Genomic DNA, 7,170 nt, shown 5'->3' with positions numbered 1-7,170 from the left:
TGAAGCATCACATGCACATCCCCTTAGCGATCAAGCCCTCCAACAGCAGAAAGAAGAAAAGTTTAACAGTGGATGGCGGATTTCTCTTATGGATACAAGGCTCCTGAGGTCGCTTTCTCCTGTAAGAGAATTTTTAAGGGCCACATCCGTACATATTGATATCTTTCCTGCAGCTACTGTTGGTGGTTGCAACATCCAAGGAACAAGCAGCCACAAACTACTGCAAGTCCAACCGCACACAAGGACTATGGTGGACTCCATGTATGTATATGTCTTGAAGGATGGTGGCCCAGTTGGAGTGATGGTGATGTGGGACTGCCCTAAGATATTTCTTTGGGATGAACCGAAGACATGTATGATAAAGATCATTCATGGACAGGGCAACAAACTTTTGGAGGATGCACCAAGTGCTAGCACTAGTGCTTTATTATTGCCTGGTTTTATATGCAAGCAGAGTACATCTGTGCATGCCTATGATAACTTGTCCATCACCAATATCCCTCCACCTCTCGACGGATCAGGATGGCAGAGTCTAAGATGGTGCCGAGTCGAGAGGTGCCCCAAGCTACACACGGTCTTCAATATTGGGCAGGGCAATGGTGCGTCCAGCTTTAGGCGTCTGGAGACATTATGGTTGTCCCAGCTTCTGACGGCAGAGACATTTACTACGTCAATTCTGACCTTTTGTAGCCTGGAGTTCTTGCACCTGGACTGCTGTCCCAGGCTCTTACACGTGTTCACCTTGGCCAGCCGAAATTCAGGGAGGTTCTTCTGTAGTTATTTGCAGACCCTCGAGATAGTGTGCTGTGATGATCTAAGGGAGGTCTTCCCTTTGGCCCCTGGGCGCCAAAAACAGGATACAACTATAGAATTTCCCTATCTGAGGAGCATCCACCTGCATGAGGTTCCCAAGCTGCAGCACATATATGGGTGCAGGATGTGGGCGCCTATACTCGAGACCGTCAAGATCCGAGGCTGTTGGAGCCTTAGGCGTCTGCCGTCCATCGGCCGCGACACCAAGCCACCCAAGGTGGACTGCGAGAAGGACTGGTGGGATAACCTTGAGTGGGACGGGTTGAATAAGTACCATCACCCTTCCCTCTACGAGCCAAGCCACTCGCTGTACTACAAGGCCGAGCTGCCCAGAGGCACCATACTCAGGTGAGCTACACACATATTACTCCATCTCTCCTACTCTGCAAATAAACTTAATTTTGTGCTGAACAAATCACTAGCTTCTCTTTTCTAGAACAAAAACCAACTTATCTACTGTATCCTTTGAAAGTCCATATGTTTAATCATCCCTACCAAATGTTGGTTTATTATGCCGCAGGTAATTCACCTCTCCCGTGAATCAACCTTCGGGCTCGTCCAACCTGAATGCATGTGCGTCATCATGCAGACCTACATAACTGAAGCTTTCCTGCCGTGTATATGTTGCTTGCCCTGTTTGCTGCTTGATTGGTTTGTGGTGTTCCCTACATCGTCATTGCCTTAGTGCAGTGACGCCCCTTGCAGTTTCATTTGATTTGGTTTGGTTTGGTTTTGGTTTGATTTGATTTGGCCATCCTTGCTCGGTCCATCAAAGCACTGTTCATCTGGTTGCTTTCGAGCAAATGACAAAAATAAATCCGAGTGCAGCATGAGCTCCTTCTGTGTGTGGGTGTGAGTGTTTGGTGTGGTACAGTCGGCCATCGACTGGCTGTAATATGTAAGCTTGAATGATGATGGTGATTATTGTGTATGTGGAGTTGTTTTGTTGTGGTTCGAATAATCAACTGATTGTAATTTCTAATTTGCAACATGAATGGTGATGATGATAGTGATGGTTTTGTGTGTGTGGTGTGCACAACGGTTTGGTTATAGGTTAACATTATCGCTAGCGCTACCTATATCCATGTCTTCTTTTTGTTCCGATCTGAAAGATGATGACAATTTGGATGGGAGCCTATTAAGCGTTCTCGGAGTTCTGAAGGTTCCCAGAGAATTATGCTTACTTTTTTTTCCTAGGGAAATGATTCTGTTCAATTGACTGATAACTCACTTGCGCCGATCGCCTCCTTCGTCGTCAGATCGTCTTGATCCTGCAGTGCGGAGTGAGCACACCGCTAGCGGCCACATCCCCCTTTCAGCCACACATCCCACAAGCCTTATCTCATTCTGTTATTCTTCCTCTCCCGTACGCCCACCTTCTCCCAAATCATTAGGCGATGTTGGGCCGTGGAGTGTTGCGCGGATGCCCGCCAGAGTGAAGGCGTGGCGCGGCGCGACGCGGTGCCATCGTTGTTACAGATGCAGTGGGAGGATTCCACCACCACAACCTGCCCGCGCGGTCGTTGTCGAAGCCGTCCAGGTGCTGGCACGGAAGAGCCATGCCCGGCGAGCCTAGACGTGGCCGGGGCCACGACGCAGCCATCCCTGGTTGACACGGGCTCGCAACCCCCCACCTCCGACACAGAGCGAGCCCGGCCGGAGGTCCTTTGTTGCCGGTGGCCTCGTGTTTAGAGACAGCAAGCCTCTTTGTTACAAAAGGCCTCCTTGTTGCAGAGACCGGAGAAAAAAATGATTCAAAAAGGTCTTGTAACAATGATCTTGTTGCAGAAGGCCGAGCACAACAAGGCTCCTGTTGCAGAGATCTTGAGACGAAAACAATAATTCTCGGACACCATCAATGTTGTAGAAGTCCTTCCGCAACATTATCTATGTTGTAAAAAGGTGAAAGACGAAAAATAATACTTTTGCAACACAAGCTCTGTTGCAAATAAATTTCTACAGTGCAGAGATGACACTTAAGGAAATAACGCTTTAAGCTCAAAAAACAAAGAAAACAATGCTTCGGGTGGTTTTGCAACGAAGCCTCGGTTGCAGAGCCAACAACACAACCGGCTTGTTGCAATTCGCGACGTGCACATTTGGGGAAGATCCGACGGCTGTTTTTTTTTTGTCAACCGGACGGCCCTGAAGGCGCTTGATGTTTTTATGCTATCTGCCGGATGACGCGTATAGCGTCGCCCAACGAAGAAAAGGGGAGTAGAAAAGAAGTAGCAATTGCAAATGGGCCCGACGGGGTTTCCATGAGAACATTGTTCCTGGGCCAGGCGTTGACTATGGGCTAGTTTGGTTTGAGGCATGGACTTCATGCCTGGGAGAAAATGGAGCCTGGCCATGGCCTGGAGACATGAAAAATACTATTGCCTGGCCAAGCCTGCCTGAGTGCTATGCGTTTGGTTCGTGTCATGTGCCCTGTGTAGGGATGAAAACGGCGCGGAAACGGACGGAACTGGGTGCTATCATATTTATTTTCATTTTTTTTGCAAAAGCGAAAACGAATACAGAAACCCTAGAAACAAATACGGAAATAAATACTACCGGAAATAGACACGGAGCGAATACAGAGCAGACATGGAAACAAAACGGTTCCTTGACCAGAACTTAAAACCCCGTTGAATCATAGAGAAATATAGACAAAAAACAAACAAATTTATGAAATTGTTAACATGGCTGCAAAATAATATGGTTGTGATAGCAACATAGGATAGTATTGTAGTAGTACATGACAATTCCATATAGGGTCCATTGAGTACGTGTGTGGTAGTAAAAGTTAGTCCTCAAATGACCCATTCCGCTCATCCTACTCATTGTGTCATTGTGTGTTGTTTGGTAGTTGGGCTACAAAGTAGCCATAGGCCTATAGTAGAAATGGAAATTCCATATTTACGGAAATGGAAAGTTCCGTTTCCACGCCTGTTTCACTGGAAAACACCGTTCTGTTTTTGTTTCCGTTTCCGCATAAAAAATTCCATTTCCATTTCCATTTTGCAAATTTCCATTTTCGTTTTCACATTTTCTCTCCGCTTCCATTTTTCCTCTGAAAAAGCGGAAACTTTCCACTCAATTTTCATCCCTAGCACTGTGTAGCAATTATTTACGTGTCAGAAATAGCTGCTGGCCCACAAGAAAAAAGCAGCATTAGAACCCCAGGCTCGAGCCAGGCGACCGGTGCAAAACGCCTGGTCCAGGCTAACGATCGTGCCTGATGTTTCAGTCAGGCTAATGACTATGGCAGGAGCTCCAGGCCAGGCTAGTATTTCACTCTTCAGGCACCAACCAAACAATTTTCAGGCAGGTCTCAGGGAAGGTCCAGGCTAGCAATTTTTTTTGCCAGGTATTGAACCAAACTAGCCCTATGTGCGCGGAAGGGTGGTGGTTCGTCCGTGTGTCCTCTCCCCCTGAAGATAGATATCGCCGGCGGCCTCGCTGTCCAGAGCTGCCGGCATGGGGTCGCCCCTCCGCGTCTCGTCGGAGGCGACGCACTCCGCCGCTCCTTCGCATCTCCTCCGATGGCGCTGAGTCCGGCTTCCCTGCAACCAACCTTCGGCAGCGGCAGCACCACCAAAGACGGCGCCGCCGGCCGAGCGGATCCCTCCTACCCTGTGCTGCGAGTCGGGGTACCTGCTTCTGCTTGCTCACTGCTGTAGCTTCCATGTTTCCATTGGCTTTGCATTTCAGTTATCCGTCGTTAGTTTAGTTTCTTGGTAAGGTGATAGATGCTACTGCTAGAAACCTGAAATCGATTTGCCCCCTCCCTTTGAGCTCCACCTTCTAGACCTGGAGTAAATCAGAGGCACATTGCTTGCTAGACCTGGCTGCAGACTTTCGTTGGCGCTACGGAAACTACATGGTCAAGGAGAAGTTGATATTTTTGTAGCACCTGCATGCCTAACCATCCATGTACGTACTACTAATGGTGCATATCAAGATTCGTTAACAGGCTCTGAGTACAGGGGGGTTGCTTTTTTGTTGTGGGTAGTTTGCATTTCGCATAAAGTTTCTAGCAATGCGTGAAGCATTATTTGATTGATTTATTTATTTATGTAGGAGAACTAAGCATATCATGTCAACCTCACACTACATTAAAGAGCAGGAAGCCTTGTAGTACACTAGCACAACTCTTATATGAATCTGTGTCGCACATTTCTCCAGAGCTGCAAACAGATGTGTCAACCACATTCCGCTACGTAGTAGTAGGGGCACAATTTGCCCCATTAGCATCCTACCTTACTGTAACACTAGTGCAGAACCGGGTAATAGCACCGGTTCGTAAGGCCCTTTAGTGCCGGTTCGGTAACCGGCACTAAATTATGGACACTAAAGCCCCCCCTTTAGTACCGGTTCAGCACGAACCGGTGCTAAAGGGCAACCACGTGGCACGAGCCAGCTTCGTGGGCGCGTAGGACATTAGTACGGGTTGATAACACCAACCTGTACTAAATGTTTGGGTGTGTTTTGGTTTTATTTTTTATTTTTACTTTAATGTTGTGTTTTCAATTTAATTTAGTGATTGTTTCACATTATAATAAGTTGTTAAATTATTTGGTGAATGTACCGCAGATTAGTTTGACTGGATGCGTGGATCCTAGATAAGTCATCAAATATATGTCATATCCATATTATATATACTTTATTACCTAATTAAGTGATCGAGGTAATATGGATATGGCATATACTTGATCACTTAGCTAGAATACATCCAGTTGAAACTAATATGCAGTTTTTTTCATAAATGATATAATAACTCATCATCATCATCATCATATTAATATAAAAACTCTTGCATCATATATATCATCACCAACGATTTTCATAGCAAAGATATCATCGAGTTCAACATGATAATGATATTATAAGCGTTCATAACACCATAAAAGCAAATCACCCTGTGATCGTTCATAATTTTGCTCCAGTCTTTTACTATTAAGCATTTCTCGCTATTAGAAATCCTGAATGCACTAAAGTGCATTGTAGGATATCTTGGCCGTAAGCTAATAATATTCATGGTACCTTTAGTCTCGATCCAATCAGGCACAACATTCATCGGGAGTCCCTGTTAAAAAACATCGTATAGTAACATACTTAGCAATGAAGTTTAGCTTAAAAAAATAATGTATGCAAAAGATGCACTGAGGAGAAATAGTAGAAATCTTACCATCTTTCCTAAATATATGTGACCGTAGTTCAGTACGAACACTATTGGTCGCACGTTTTGAGTACTAACATTTCTAAGTGCAGTAAAGAAATTTGTCTTGACAGCATCAAGATCCTCAAGCCATGAAACATAATGACTTGTCTCCTCGCAGTTTAGTTCAGCTCCGGGACAGTGGACGGTCCTGTCTACCAAGCGCCGGACATGTTTGCTTGATTGGAAGTAAGCTGTCAATATAAATTGAGATCTATTAATTATTCAACTGGTTCAAATAATCTCATATCGAAGACATAAATATGGTTGAGAAACTCACATAATGATAAAACTGGAGGCGTCTGCACATCGACCCAGATGTCTCTATTACCTTTAATATCATCTTCCAGACGAATATCAAAGGTGATAACCATATCAGGCTCAAATGCATAAGCCTTGCATAGTGCTTGCCAAGTTTTGTATTCAAAATAGGTGTATGTGTCTGCATTGTATAATTTGACGTTGAAGATATAACCATGCTCGGTCTTCAAGTAAACTCTTTTTACCTCCATAGTTTCGTTAGGACTGAAACCTATCTTATCCAAGACAAAAATTCTTGCATGGCAGGGGATACGCTAGTAGAATAGTGAAAAATTAAAATTAAAAGTTGAAGCAAATTAAGCATAAGTCATGCTTAATTACGAAAAAAGACTTGTCGTTGTGACTTACTGTATCCACTTCGAAGTTCTCATCCAGCTTGATGCTGAAGCGTCTATCATTAACTAGAAAATTTCTGCCGCACAGGCCGCGCTGGTCTTCGCAGTATTCGCACATAATAAAATCATTTTCGTCGTCAGACAATATTCCTATGTTCATAGGTAAAACATTAAACATTTATTAGTTCTATTAATTCAACTAATTCTGTTAATTCAACTAGTTCAACTAATTAATTGAACTAATTCAACTAAGCACTTACGAAAAATATACCTAATTAATTGAACTAATTCAACTAACTAGTTCAACTAATTCAACTAAACTAGTTCTATTAATTTTTTTACTAAAAATGAGGTAGCTAGTTCTATATAATAAAATGTTAATTAGATAATGAAATCTCATATAACTAAATTAAATATATATCTAACATATAATTTATATTTAATTCATCTAACATTTGACATTAATACCTAACATATGTTCATATATAGGTGAAACAT

The sequence above is a fragment of the Triticum dicoccoides genome, chromosome 6A (genome assembly GCF_002162155.2).
Source record: "Triticum dicoccoides isolate Atlit2015 ecotype Zavitan chromosome 6A, WEW_v2.0, whole genome shotgun sequence".
NCBI lineage: Eukaryota > Viridiplantae > Streptophyta > Magnoliopsida > Poales > Poaceae > Triticum > Triticum dicoccoides.
The sequence above is the reverse complement of the archived record's forward strand: the minus strand, read 5'-3'. Positions refer to the sequence as shown.